Here is a 16,194-nt window from a genome sequence, read left to right as displayed (position 1 = left end):
CCAAAGGGGAACTTCTGATTATAGTTTGGAAGAATATAGGATCACTTCAGGAACTGAAGGGAGAACTTTCAAAACCCTATGTTCAGGTTGTGGCTCAGAGATAGAGTGCTCACCTAGCATGTGTGAGGCACCACATAAAGTAAAATAAAAGGGATGAGCAGATAAATAGGTAGAGGGAAGGATAATTCTGTAGGTGGTAGATTAGTGGATGATTGGACTGTTGGACATATATGTAGATGGATAGATGGGCAAGCAGGAAAATGAATGAGTGAGTCACATATGCATTTGAAGGACACTTTTTCAGGTCTATATGAAATACTAGTTCTCTCTTATAAAAATAAATATGTGACTATATTCATTTTCCTCTAGTTCTGTTTTTTCCATTGTAATAACTTTCAGAAGATATCAAGAGAAATGTTCTGTCTTCTTTAGATGAACACAGAAAAAAATGCGGGAAAAAGGTTTACCTGTTGTAGTTTTTATATTACACATTGAAATACATTTGAACATTTCACCCAAGAGGAAAAGGAAAGAGAGATTTTATATAAATGTGTGACGGTCCATTATTCTTGACTTGCTTCCTTCCCGGATACTGAGAGTGAGTCTACCCACCTTGACTGGGGAGGGAAGGAAGTGGTTGGAGGTGAATGGAGCAGGGAAGAGGAAATGGTTAATTGTTTTCATTTATGGGGCAAAACCACACTTCAGAAGCAAATCCTCTCCCCGCTGGAGCCTGCTCTCCTTGAGCACACCTACTCTGGGGCTCCCTTCTCTCTCTGCTTTGGAATGAGCAGGAACACAGTTGAGTGCTAGAGTTAAGTCATGTAAAAAATTCATTCAGGTTCTTGGTACTAAATGTGGTACCCATCTCTTTGTCTAGATTGGAATAACATATGACCATAACTGCCATCTTGCATTGCTAGCTGCACGTGACTCAGAAGCTACATAAGTAGAGTGGCCAAGGGTCCACCAAGGCAAGAAAATTCAGGCTTGTGATCAAATTCTTTTCCTTACTAAATGAAGAATTTTTGCTTCTGTAAAACATAATAAACCAGAGACCTCCTCCCAGCCCCGCTCCCTGCCACTGGAAACAACTGTCAGTGCTGAATTAAATGTTTTAATCTTTTTTTTTCATCTTTCTTTGAGCTGGTAAGAAGGACCTCATGACAAGTACCTAGAGATAACGAGTCTTAGAAAGTCTCCTTGTGCCTGAAGTGCATTTGTTGATCTTTGTGAAACTTAAGTGTAAGTTTTTGTGGTCTCACAGACTCAGAGACTGATAACAAAGTCCAGAGTCCAGCAAGGCCAGGGGGTGCTGAGCACAAATACCCATCCCCTGGGGGTCTTCAAAGAAGTTTCCCCATCTCAGAAACTTTGGCATGACTGGATAGGAGAAGTAGCCCCCAAGAAATGATGAACACACGAACCAGCCATCAAGCAGATTGCAACCAGAATTTACTTCATCTGCTGAACAACTACAACATGTAGTTGAAAATGATTCTAGCCTCTTAGACCCTGTCCCAGACAGTTGGTATAAACCTTGGCAGATCTGAACCCATCTCAGATTATTGCAGAAGTGAAACTTCAAGGAAAATATGCATATCTCAGTAAGGTAAAAGACTAACTTTGTAGCTTTGTGTAGGTTGGACATGATTTTTTTTTCTACCCTATAGTTGACCATCTTTCAAAATGGTAGTCTGTCCTGAGAGTTCTGGAAACTGTAGTTTTATTTGGAAGATGAGCATAGAGTGGCACTAGAATGAGGGGAAAGAGGAGGAACACTATGGGTTAGATAAGAGTCTCCCATAGGTCTATGTATTCAGGGCTTGGTCACCAGCCTCTGGTGCTATTGGGAGGGGAAGGAGACATAGAGACTAATGAAGGAGACATAGAGACTAATATGAAGGAGTCAGGTCACTTGGGGCATGCACTTGAGGGGATATTGGGGTCCTGCTTTTTTCCTCTCTTTCTTTCTCTTTGCTTTCTGGACACCATGAGGTAAACAGGCCTCATCCTCAATATACTCCGCCATGATGTACTGTGCTTCCCCAGGCTCAAAGCAACAGGGCCAAGTGACCATGGACTGAAATCTTTGAAACCATGAGCCAAAGTAAACTTTTCCTCTTTATAAGATGATTATCTCAGGTACTTTATCACAGTAATTGAAAACTAACTAACACAAGGAAGAACAAGAAGGAAGAAGAAAGAAGTTGCAATCGTACCAAAAGAAGTATATTTATATAAGTAAAAATATGTTTTGCTGGCCATCAGATTGTGTTCAATTGATCAGTAAGAATAATACTGAAAGCCAGACTTGGTGGTGCCTGCCTGTAATCCCAGAGACTCGGGAGGCTAAGGCAGGAGGAACACAAATTCAAGGCCAGCTTACTTAGTGAGACCCTCAGCAACTGAACAAGACCCTGTGACAAAATAAAAAATAAAAAAGGCGGGGGATAAAGCTCAGTGGTAAAGTGCTCTTGGGTTCCATCCCATGACCAATAACCATAATATTACTGAAAGGAGTATCTTTACGTTAGAATATTTTCCCATGTTATTTTTATTTACCTGGAATCATTTTCTAAAAATTCAATTGCTAAAACGGAAATGAATGAACCCTGTTAAGTTTCATGAGATAATCGACGCAGCCCCGCCTTCTGCCCATCAGTGAGGTAAAGTAGAAGGGTGTGTTATTTTATGAAAAGGTATGGGAGGCGGGGGGAGTAAGCTAGGCACCGCATCTCAGCTTGATCCAAACAGATCTCTCTTCAGTTCATCATTCAGAGCTTGAGATCAAGGAATCCTAGGTGCTGGGGTAACACCTAACGAAGCCACGTCTCTGCCTCCCCAAGCTGAGCACAAACAGGAGATGGATGGGGGTGTATCCAGTGCCCAAGGAATATGTGTTGAATTAAATCAGCAGATGGCTGGAGTGCAGGGCTGCTGATAGGATGTGGGACGGATTTCCAGGTGAGCTCAAGCAAAGATAAGATGTGGTTTTGATGGAGAGCCCAGATAACCAGCTTCCGGAGGAAGTCAGTGCTCTGGGGCCATGTGCACATCTGTCCCTCCCAGGGAGCCTCATGCTGTGGGAACTTGGGAAAGGGATGTAGGCGGGAGGGAGAAAGTGGGGGGAGGTGGGCGCACACGGAATTCAAGCCTTCACTGAAAATTCCCCCGCTGCAAGCCAACAAAACTGTGAACTTGTTACTCTGCATGGTCTCCATGTCTGGGCCACTCTTCGCCACTATGGCTCATGGGTGGTGACCCCCTCGTGCTTTGTTCCCTCACTCTACATAGACGGGACATCACCACCTCTGAAAGAATTTTCTGGACTCTCTTGGTAGTCTGTGTGCCTCTTACCCTGCCTCATTCATGTCCATTTATTAACACTCTTCTTACTTGCTCATTAATAACCTTCTCTAAAGATAAAGAAAGATCTTTGGTTCCCTCTCATAATCCCAGCGTTCCAAACAGAAACGTGGAAAATAGCAGGTGTCCAATAAAAAGTTGTTAGTTGACTAAATAAATGAATCAGTCAACAAAGGTTATTTTTCCTGGAAGGCCATCTTAAGGAAAAAGAACTCTGCTGCCTTATCACCCAAGGAACATGTGATGAGCCCTACATATGTCCCATCTCATAGACACAGGGATGCTTCAAGACAAAGAGGTTACAAAATGCTCTTAGCATGGTGGGTTGTACGTGTTGCTATTGCATCGTGTAACATTCAGAGGAACGTGTGTGTGCCATCTTAATTACATCATGTAGAAACTAACGTAGCAGAGTGAGGTCACGGAGGGACTGTAGAAATCAGGTCACCTGAGTCCTGGTACCAGCTCTGCTCCTGGAACGCTCTCTGACTTGAGCGGAGCCTCATTTTCCTCATTCATAAAGTGAGGGCTCTTCCTTGTCTACCAAGTGCACGGGGTCATTGTGAGCGCATGCAAGTTAACCGATGTGAAAGCTCTTTGCAAGCTCTAATTTGCTATACAAGTCTGACTCTACTTTTATAGCTTTGCCCTCAGGGGAACTAAGTCTAAAATACCTGAAGTTTCTGGGCTTCCAAGTTTATCTTCCTCTGCATATTTCATTTGCCTGACTTTGGAAGACAGGATCATTAATATTCAGGCTTCATGAATTATGCACCGGAACCAAGACATTTTTGTTCTACCTTTCCCAGCTTATCTTTTATCTCACAGGCCTGGTGAGCTTTAGCCACTAACAAAGGCCCTGCAGAAAATGGAGCTGCCTCCCTGGGATGGCAGAATACGTAGCCATCCCCACCCCAGGCACCGTCCACTGTCTGGATATGAAAGGCAGGGACTGTGCGTATGTTAACACACATTTAAATTTCCAAGCATCGATAGCAGTCTTCACAAAAATCCCATTGCATCAATCACCACCTACTGACCCAGTACCAGAGGTTAGAAAGCCTGGCACATGCTCAGTCACGTGCATGACTGAGCATGTGCTCTCATAGAGGCACTTGGAAGATAGTAGTATAAAGGAAGAGAGAGAAAAACATAGATATTTGGTAAGTGATGTTGCTCTAACACTTCAACAGGTGCTAAGGGAGGTAAAGGAAGATGCCATTGGTAAGCAGAACAATCTTCCCTTCCTGCCAAAGATGTCCACCTCCTAAAGCCATGAAGCTGTTAATAGGTCTCCTTACATGGCAAGGTGGAATTAGGAGTGTAAATAGAATTAAGGTTACTGGTTAGCCTCCTTCAAGCTGGGCCAATTATCCTGCATTATCCGAGTGGGTCCAGTGTAATCACCAGAGTTCCTACAGGGTGCAGAGAGGGGCAGAAGAGAGGGCATCGGAGTGTTGTGATGCAGGAAAGAGTTCAGTAGCCATTGCTGGCTTTGAAGATGGAGAAAAGGATCAAGACCAAAAAATGCAGCCCGTCTTAAAAGCTAGAAATTGATTCTCTCCTATAGACTGCAGAGAGGAATTCTGTCCAGTCAGCACCCTGATTTTAGCCCAGTGAGACTCATTTCAGACTTCTGATCTCCAGAACTGTACAATAGTAAACTGGTGTCATTTTAAGTCACTAAGTGTGTGTGATATTTGTTATAGGAGCAACAAGAAACTAATACAGTGTCCAAAACTCAAAGGGTTTCATCAGAGATTCTGGCTCAACATTCAAATGCTAGAAGTTAGAAGGTCAAAGACACGAACCCTAACTAAAACAGAGTGCTGGAAGATGAGAGGTCTCTGATCCTCTGCTCACTTAATTTTGAGACAGTTAGACACGAGGCTCTCAGATCCTCAAGTTCCAACAGATTCTGTAACCAAAGTATCAGCAATGTTTCACCTTCATGCCGCAACACCTGTCCTGATAGGAATGGACCCGCCTTGTGCAGCTCTGGAAGACAGGGGCACAAACATCAAGACTGCTTGGAGAGGCGGTGCATAAACACACGTGACAGCCTAGCATCCTGCTGTAATTGGTGTTCACGCTACATGACAAATTGCTCCCAATCTCAGCATTTTAAAGCCACGGACGTTTACTATTTAACAGATCCTATGGGTAAGACCCTGGGCGTGGCTTGGCTGAGTGCCTGCTGCTCAGGGTCTCTTCCAAGGCGACTGCAATCAAGGCATTAGCCAGAGTAGCAGTCACATCAAGACTTGACTGGGAAGGTTCTATTTCCGAGACGTTGGTGGGTTCAGGTCCCTCCTGGCTGCTGGATGGAGAGGAACTGTGTTCCACGCGTCTTTTCCTAGAGCGGCTCACAGCAGGGTGGCTGGCTTCCCTAAGAGTGAGTAAGCCACAGACTTTATGGGATCCAATATCTGAAGTGACACCCAATCTATCTCCTGTATTCTGATCGTTAGGAGAGAAATCCTAAGTCCAGCTCCTACCCGGTGGGCGGGGATGACATGAAAGCATGAATACCAAGAGGTATTCATATCTCGGGGGCATCTTAGTGGCCATGCACCTCAGTTACAGGTGTAATATGTAGAAGGATGAACACGTGAGCAACCCCAACTATCATGCACTATAATTAATTTCATTCTTAGATAAGGGAAATGATCATATTTCACTCTGGCTGCTTTGCCCACGAGTTAGTAGACGGATCTGAGGAGCCCAAAATTACATCTTTGAATCCCTTCGCTGCACCACGTCAGCCTGGCTTGGGACTGCTGGGGATGAGGGATGGGATGAGGGCATTTCTGCAACATTGTCCACACGAGCGGCTGTCATTTCCAACCTAGATGATTGCAAGAGCTCCTGAATGGCCTATTGCCTTTCAATCTTGCTCTTTTTCAACTCATTTTCTACAAAGTAGCAAGAATAAAATAAATTATGCTACTCCTCTGCTTAAGGTGTTTCAATGACATGTGAACACTTAGGATAAAGCCCTGAATTTCTTACCTGAGACCAGCCTGACCTGGCATCTGCCCATCTCTGCTCCCCTTGACCACAGCTCTTCAAACTACATACCCTACTTTCAGTCCCTTGAACCTCTCAAATTATTTCTTGCCCTAGGGCCTTCACACGGGATGCTGTTTCAGTCTGTTATGTGTTCTTCAAACTCTACCTGGCTAATTTCTGCTTCATTCCAGTGCCATATCTTTAAGTGAGGCAGTTTATCATGATATGGGTGTTTTTCTTGCTTAAAGTCTATCTCCTTCATTTGACTTTCAGTTTCAAAGGAGGTGAGCCATCTCACATGCTCACCACTGTGTAAGAGCATCTTTGAGAAGTGCCCAGCACAGGGAGACTTAATAGTTACTGAGTAAATAAAGGAAGCCCAAGAATATACAGACAGGCCCTAAACTGGCCCAGCCACCCTCCTTCTCATGGGTTTTAGAGGGACTGTACACACAAAGAAAGAACGAGACAGGAATTGGCATTATAATTCAAAATAACCCTCACACAGTAATGAGCAACCTGCAAACATGTGTAGAATATCATTTTTGCCACAGGTATCAGCACCAAATACGGGCTTGCGACCACCAAGCTGATGGCCTACGTGGCTACTTTCTCCTGTTGCTCAGTGAAGAAGGATGTTTGCCCCATGACTGAGGGCTGAGCCTGCTCAGGCCATCCACAGAAGTTGCTCAATCCAAGGAAACTCCATGGGTCAGGCTGTCCCTGGGGAGGAAAGGCAGCAGCCGAGAAGGAAAGAGAGGGGGAGGCTGTGCCATCACTGAGCGCCAGGAGGAAGAGAAGGAGTGTGCACTGTGCCTTTGTAACCTTGAAAGTTCAACCCATTGGGGTCATGTAATGCTGTGACCTTGACCGCACTACCTCTTTGAGGATCAAAGCTAAGAACAAGACAAGGGATGGATTGGAGCCTTCAGCTCCTTTTCCTAGAGACCAACCTACTGGAATAGGGTGGGTCCCATGGGGGGGGTGGAGGCAATGGAGGGGTCACCCCGGGAATTTCACGCTCTCTCTTTCGATAGCACATTAAAGAGTGGCTTCACATTTGATATCCCTTCTGATCCTACAAGTACCTCTGTAACGTTGGCATGGACAGGCGTAGATCAATTTTGCATATTTGAAAACATCACCTGGATGAACATATTTTTGAAATTATTCAGTTTTTAAGTCTATATGTTAAAGGATCTGGCTTTTTTTTTTTGGTTAATTCATGCAAATGTTTGTGAAAACACTGTTTGATTATCAAAGATGAATATTTTTCTATTCTTCCCCTCTTTCTTCCTCTCCCCTTGTTTGTTTGTTCTGAATAATTCAGTCCTAAGTCTACCAGATGGAACAGAAAGGGTAGGCATCTGCACCTCTGGGAGAGGCAAGGGGCAGGGCCACCTGGGCAGGCTGCTTTGAGCAGGGTAACCCGAACCTGTCCAGGGTGAGGACAGCATCTGTACAGAGGGGCAGCTTGATGCGAGATGTCAGAGCCCCGAGCGTGTGGGCAAGTTGTTCACATCAGGAGAAGACCAGCCCAGTTGGAGTGCCAAGGACACCTGCAAAGAGCAGCAGCTGTCAGGGCCCAAGTGAGGTGACAAGGGGGTCTGTGCAGGAGGTGATGATGGGCTGGGGTCACCAGTATGCAAAGGCAGAGCCTGAGCAGGTCCGCACGGAGGGCAGTCTGCAGAACGCATCAAGGTCAGGGAGGGCAGGGGGCAGTACAGGTGAGGGAGTCCGCTTATAGTGGGGGGTCAGGGCAGGAAAACCTGAGAAGGGATGACTTGGAGGAGGGTGCCACGCCTAGCAGGATCTTCCAGATGGTACCTGTGTGTGGGGACAGCCCAGGACAGCCGTGTCTGAGAACCAGCAGGGCAGAGGGGGTGTCCACACAGCCTGGTAGCCCCTCAAGGGGGGGGCTGGAATGCAGGTGAGGGCGATGTCTGGTCAAAGGCAGTGGTTATCAGTGGAAGCAGGGATTGATTACATACAGGGGATTGATCAAATCAATGAGTAAAGGAGGGACAGTGGGAGCCAGTTGGAGAAGGGAGATGGAAATATGGAAAGGCAGGAAATTGGAATGAAAATCACGGTGTCAGGTTGTGGTTGGAGTGAATCTGTGGTTTTTAATACAGCTGTGGATGTTGATGTGTGGCCAGACAGACAGACACTGGTGCTGTCCACTGAGAAGATCCAGGAGTAGCAACATCCCCCTACCATGCGCCTGGCGCTCACGCCCACTAAAGGAAACTGGGGCTCCCTGGGAAATGGCCAGCTTCAGGGTGGGGGGGAAAAGTACAAAGTGAACCTGGAGCATCTTGTGACAGAGAGAAATAATGGGGGCAGGTTAAGGGACACCCAAACCAGCTCGAATGGAACCCCGCAAGTCAGACTAGAAACAACTCTAGTATTAAAATAAGGAACTATAGCAATAGACTACAGCACACTGGATAAAATACGAAGCTCCAAATCCACACTGACTAGATAACTTAATAGTTTGAAGGCAATGGTACATTTACATATAGTGTCAAAGAACCTCACCATAACGTATTAGTTTGCTGGGTGCAATGGCACACACCTGTAATCCTAATGGCTCAAGAAGCTGAGGCAGGAGGATCGCAAGTTCAAAGCCAGCCTCAACAACTTAGCAAGGCCCTAAGCAACTCAGTGAGACCCTGTCTCTAAATAAAATATAAAAAATGGCCTGGAGATTGGCTGAGTGGTTAAGCACCCCGAGTTCAATCCCTGGTACGTATGTATAAATAAATAAATAAATAAATACATAAATAAATAGATGTATTAGTTACAAAAGGATGGGGAGTGACTTGAGAGTAGAGAGGCTTCTGCCAGATGCCACCTTCACCAAGAAATCCAACTAAACATCACCTGCCCAATGGGCGGCAATGACAGGAACACACACCACTTTTTACCATCCTTCTGCTGAGAAGGTGTAACCCGAATCTAAACATAAAGAAGTGTAAGGTAAAAGCCAAACTGAGAGACACTCTGAAAACTAAATGGTCTTCAAAAGGGCTAGCATCATGAAAATCAAAAAAATGGCCAAGGAATGTTCTAGACTGATGGAGACAAAAATTACATGAAACTAGATGCAATGCATGATTTCTAAGTGAGTCCAGGAGTCGCAGGGGAAATTATCAGGGCCATTGGAGAAACCTGAATGGGTCTGTGGAGTCAACGCGAGGCTGGGTTGGTGCTGACTTCTGATTCACCAGGTGGACCGTGGCTTTGGGGGAGAATGCTACTGTTTGTAGGAAACATTGAAGTAGTCAGTCTGTGGTGATAGGACACTGGGTGGGCAGCTCACTCTCAAATGGTTTAGGAGAAAAAAGTTTCTGTACTGTGTTTGTAATTGGATTTTTAAGTTTAGCATTGTTTCAGTTTTTTTTTTAAAGACAATCAGAGGGATAATTCTTCATTGGTTATCAGAAATGCCAAAGGTCTTTCTTTGCTTTTTGAACAGAATTAGTCTGAGAACAATGCTGGGTCCCTCCCTGCTAATCACAAATTCTAATTTTCAGCCATGAATGTCTATGATCCATCTTAATGAAAGGGCTGAGGAGGGACGGGAAGAAATTAAGCATTCCTTACACACTTAGGCAGACCACGTTTTCCAATCCATGGAATTCCTGAGAGAAAAGACCATGGAGCAGCTGAGTCAGAGTAACCGCTAAAGCATGCTGAGTCGTCCCTGTTCTAGGTGTTATTCTGTGCATTTTATGAACTCAGGCTAAGACTTCCCACAGCCCCATGAGACAGGTTTTATTTTATGGATAAAGCCACATGGCTGGTCAGTAGCAGAGAGAAGATTCAAGCCCCGACAGCCTGACTCCCAAATTCGTAATTCTGTTAACTATTTGGTCAAGTCATTGGGATTACAGTTGATACTCATCAAGGATTTACTATGTCTAAGGTATAGCACTAGAAACTTACCTTGTTTAGAGTTCAAGTAAACAATGTGAATTTGATTCCTGATGAGGAAATTGGGTGAATGAGCCCTAGTTAGTGTGGGCAAAAGCAGGAATTCAAACCTGGGTCTGTTTGATTTCATACTTGTGTTTTCCTGTTGGAAAAGTCAGGAACCCTGGACCTTTATGCTGTGCCTTCAAGCAATGTCATTTAAAAAAAATAGATACAGATTTGCTTTCTGCCAAGCTCTGTCAACAGCTGCCATGTTTAAATGATCTCATCCTGTTAGTCATTGGTCCGTTTGTCAGTCTGTATCTCCGTCACCTTCTAGCAGAAAACTGACTTTGAAGGTCTCCTCGCGGTGATAATCACACACTGCTCTTGTGATCCATCTTTCCAAAGGCCAAGCTGATTAAAACCTTCTAACAGGCAGCCAAGGTGTCTCTCGAATCTTCTTTTAATAAGCTCAGAAGAAGGTGGATTTTGCAGATCGGAGCTGCCAGTTCTGAAGTATAACACCTGGGAGAGCAAACCCTGATCACCACCAGCTGTAAGTAAGTGTCCTGGGCAGCTCTTCCTGTCAGCTGGAAATCCAACCAGGCCCCAAAGATCTAGAACAGGGCATTCATTGCACAGGGGATAACGGAAGCCTAAGCTGAGCACTTTGCACTTTAGGTTAGTCATTCAAGATTCTACCCCAAGTCTGTCCCCCCCCCCCCAAATGTTGCATCTTCTGAATTTTGTTTTTATTATTTTATTTTATTTATTTATTGTGTGTGTGTGTGTTTGGTGCTAGGAATTGAACACAGAACCTTGTGCATGCAAGGCAAGTACTCTACCAACTGAGCTAACCAGCCTGAATTTTGTTTCTAATGTAGGCACTCATGGCTATAAACTTCTCCTTAGAACTGCTTCTACCGTAGGCCACAGATTCTGGTAAGTTGTATTTCTTTTCAAGTTTTAATGAAGTCCAGTTTAGATGAAATGGACTTTTATTTATTTATATTTTGTACCAGGGATAGACACCAAGGACACTTTATCGCCGAGCTACATTCCCAATCCCATTTATTTATTTATTTATTCGTTTATTTATTTATAGCCAGGGCTGTGCTAAGTTGTTGAGGTTGGCCTTGAACTTAAGATCTTTCCTCGTCAGCCTCCTGAGTCATTGGGATTACAGGCATGTCCCGTGCCCAGCCGTTGTGTTTCACTTCTCATTTGATTCTAGGATTTCTACAAGGACACATTTGTCATCCAAAAGTGCACTGTTCAATCTTTTTGGATTTGTAGAGTTTCTGAAGTTTTTCTTGCTGCTGATCTTTAATTTTATCACAACATCATCTGATAAAAATGCAAGGAATTATTTCAATTTTTTTTAATTTGCTAAGACTTGCTTTGTGGCCTAAACAATGATCTGTTTTGGAGAAAGTTCCATGAGCAGCTGTTGTTGGATAAAATATTCTGTAGAGGTCTGTTAAGTTCATTTGATCTAAAGTATAGTTTAACTCTGCAGTAGCTTCACTGATTTTTTTATCTGAATGATCTATATATTGATAAGAATGATGTATGAAAGTCAACCACTATCATTTTCCCTTTATGTCAAGCACTGTTTATTTTATGAAGTTGTGTGCACCAGCATTTGTGGCATGTATATTTGTCATCATTATATCTTCATGTTCCCTTTATCAATATGTAGTAACCTTCTTAGAAGAAGCACAGATTGTCAACAATTACATGAAAAAAAAAGTCAACATCTTTAGCAATCAGGGAGATGCAAATCAGAACTGCACTGAGATTCCGTTTGACCCCAGGCAGAGCCACAATCATCAAGGACACAGGTAACAATAAATGTTGGTGAGGATGTGGCAAAAAGGAGCACTAAACCCTCTTGGTGGGAATGCGCAGCCACTCTGGAAATCACTAAGGAGGTTCCTCAAAAAACTAAAAGTAGAGCTACATGTGATCCTACCACTGATCAGACCAGGGATCTGTACCATTCCTCCATACTTACCCAAAAGAATTAAAGTCGGCACACTTTAGAGGCACATGCACACCTGTTTATTTCAACACAGTTCAGGATAGGACCAGCCTAAGTGTCCATCAACAGATGAATGGATAAAGAAAATGTGGTGTACAGACACAACAGAGTTTGATTCGGCCAAAAAGGGGAACAAAATTATGTCATTTGCAGGAAAATAGATGGAGCTGGTGTGCATCATGATTTGCAAAGTGAGCTGGTCTTAGACAAGTGTTGTGTGTTTTCTCTCACACGTGGGAGCTAGAGGCAAGAAGGGGGTGGGTGTTATGAAAGTAGAAGGGAGGCTGTCAGGGTGGAGGAAGAGGTGGGAGGAGAAGGTGGGAGGGGAGGTGGAGGGGAACCTCTGGAGAGTGAAATTGATCAAATTATGTTCTGTGCATGCATGAACATCCGCAATGAAACCCACTATTCTGTATAATTAATATGCACCCATTAAAAAAGACTAAAACGTCTTCCACCTGCACACCAGGAGAGCCACGAAAAGACCCTTCTGTGTATCCCGTGTGAGCGCGCTCCGCCGTAGCGTCGGGTCTTCAAGATTCTCTAGAGTTCAGGCTTAGGAATCTGTGTCTCCATCAGGACTCTGGTGGCCGGACATACGTGCAGGTGTGTTCAGCTGTCATCACACTGCCCATGTGAGATATTAAATATAAAGTCTTTCTTTATATATAAAAGTTGCTGCCATTTGGCAGAAGGGGCTTTCTCAAAGACACCCCAGGTACTGGCAGCATCTGGATTGATAAATACCATCGTATTTCTAGGCCTTCCATTTTGCCCCATGGCATTGAGCCCAAGTTTTACCGCTCATCAGCTGTGTGGCCCTGGACAAGTCACTTTACCTCTCTGAGCCTGCTTCCTGGAATGCAAAATGGGTAATAACACATTCTCTGCTCATCCCTTAGGTGAATTGGGTGAACGTGGTGCATGACGGGTGTTCAGGAAATGGTGTTCACCTGTCATAAAGAAATCGCAGCTCAAGAGCACACAGCAACCTTGTGCTAGAGGAGGGCGCAGAAGGAGGGGTTGCTTCTGCCTCCCCAGCTGCCCACCTGTGTGAGCCAGGGGCGGACCCTGCAGGGAAGAGAGGAACCCCAGGAGGGGCCGGGAGAGCAGCCGCCAGCCGCTCTGCAGGGCCCTGGGACGGAGCCGGCTGCCTGGCACCGCTCTGCCAGGTATGTCGTGCTAAGTGAGAGCCCGCAGGCAGGCAGCGGGAGCGCAATCTCTCTGCAATTAAAAAACTAATGGCTTTTAAATGGAGCCGCTTCTTCAGCTGGCAAAAGCCAAGTCACCTCCAGGTTGTAATATAAGACGGAGAGAGAGGAAGAGGCAGCGTTCAGGCCCAATCCAAGAGCATCTGGTTAGTTCCACCTTCACTCCTCCTGCCAGCCCAGGGGCTCCTCTCTGGAGGACCTAGCAGTTCCGTGGGTGGAGACTCGGGCCCCTGGCATGGACTAATTCAGCTGTTCTTCTTCCACACCTGGCCAGTCCTCAGAGGCCTTCTGCTGGATCCGGTGGTACTGATGGACCACATGTCCCACCTGACCAACAGGGTTGGAGCTGTGGGTTAGGGGCTGGGCCAGGGCCTGCAGGAAGGACAAGACTCGGTGTCATGCTGCCGAAGGAGCTCTGGGCAACCGGACACTCAAGTTCTGGTTCCACTTCTGCCCCTCACTAGCTGTGTGGCCTTGGAATGCCCCTTCCCCTCTCTCTGCCTCTCAAGCTATAAGACAGCACAGATGCTTGAGGGTTGCATCCTATGGATAATAACAGCAGGCAACATTTACGTGGTGCTTACCCCGTCTCAGGGGCGTCCCCACGGCCCCACATTACAGACTTAATTTTGATGACAAACTCATTTCATCATTCCCATCCTACAGATGAGCAAACTGAGGCACAGGACAAACTAAAGAGTTTTCTGACAAGTACACGTTTAATAAATGCAAGAGCTGCCCATGTTCTGAGCTCCCCCAGGACAGAATTTAATAATGTTCTTGCAAAATGGCACTGCCCTGGGTCTCTGGACTGCCCCCTTTACCAGGTTAGGCTTCCACGAGGACAGCTGGACTCCCCTCCTCAGACTGCTCTCCCTTAGTACATAAAAATGACCGTCATCAAAAAGGTGGCATTGGGCATTGAGCCTGGAACAGACTCCAGGAGCTCAGGGGGAGAGGAGTGGTCTGGGAAGGTTCCAGTACACTGGGAAGATTTCATGACAAAGCAGAGATGAGATTCAGCTGCTGAGGGTTGGGCAGAACTCAGCTAGCAAGGGAAGAGGAGTCAGACGTTCCTAATAACAGACACATGTCACAGCCAAGGCCCAAGGTTAGGACCTTGCAGCATGAAGCCAAAGGACATGGAGGGTGAGAACCGTCGTTGTCCTGGGAAAGTGCACTTCCCCAAGGCTCAGCTCCAGGTCCTCTCTCTTCAACCCTGTCCTGACCACCCTTCTCTCTGCACAGGTTGGGCCATCCTCATCTGACACCCTGCCCCTCCCTCTGAACCGAGAGCTCCTCAGGTCAGAGCTCGTGTCTCCTCCCCATCTCCTGGGGCCTGCATGGTGTGGTGAGCAGAAGATGGCCAGTTCCAATCAGAGACCGTATTTGTACAAGTGAGTCTGGAGCATGGTGAGCCCTGGCGGGCTCTCAGAAGTTTGATTTGACCTAAACATAGACAAAGAGGTTGAACGACCTTGGGTAGAGGACTGACCCCCCCCCAAAAAAAAAAAAAAAATCTGTGTTCTATTTTTAAAAATTGCTTTGCTGATGCCTAATAAGTATATATAACAGTGGGATTCATTGTGTTTTATGAAACCTACATTGCAGGGGCCAAGATTCAGGGTGCGCCATTGACGTTTACCCTTTTAATATGAATTTAAGATTGGAAGAGGAAGAGAGGCAGATGATTCATGTTCTGTAGACGTCAGCTGGCTGGTGATGAGTTGGGGTGATGGTCCAGCTTTGTCTTTGGGCTGCTGCTCCTCCAGGATCTCTTTCCCCTAGGCCAGGAATATTTGGGAACTTTTTTTTCCTTAATATATCTCTCTGTCACCTCCCATCCCACATTCAGGGTCTAGGAGAATGCCTTTCATATAATAGGTTTGAAAAAATGAGGCTTGGAAAGGTGGCTTGTACAGTATCTGGACTTCATAAATTTTAGGTCAAACCGTCTAATTAAAAATTTGCCGAAAAACGATATTTTTGTAAGTATCCAGGTAGCCTATTTCAGCATTACACCACTTTGAAATGCAATAATTCTTTGTAACTAATTAACCCCCCTCCAGCTACAGGAGAGGCACAGGAGAGAGGAAGAAAGATGGATCCGAAATGTAAAAGTGCAGAAGTGCCCACAGTGTTTCATACAGAAAGCAAAAACAGATAGAGCCCAAGATAAATTAGGAAGAAGCACTGTGAGGCCACTCAACAAGGAGGAAGGTGCCAGAAGCTGCTCTGATCCTAGAGCTCGTCAAGAGGATTAGCGGGCATTCTGATGGCTTATCAGCAAAACCAGGAAGACAGGCCAAAGGAGGATTATTTAGAAATAATTAGAGAGAAGATGAGCCTCCTGGTTGGAGAACCGAGGAACTGAAATTGCAGGCACATTTAACTTTCAGAGTGTAATTGACCAGATCTTAAACTCATTTAAGGACCTGGGGGTTAAAGCCCCAGCTGAAAGAGCACCCCACCCACCACTACCCGTCACAGCTCATGACTGCATGTAAAACCTGCCCCTCTGCCCAACCTCACCTGTTCATTATCAGCTGGCCAAAAGGAGACCCCAATCTCATTTATACCAATGCAGCAAATCCCCTACCCCCATCTAATACATATTCCTATGCATGGACACCCCTG

The sequence above is a fragment of the Spermophilus citellus genome (genome assembly GCF_964194105.1).
Source record: "Spermophilus citellus genome assembly, chromosome: 10".
NCBI lineage: Eukaryota > Metazoa > Chordata > Mammalia > Rodentia > Sciuridae > Spermophilus > Spermophilus citellus.
This window is presented reverse-complemented; position numbering follows the sequence as displayed.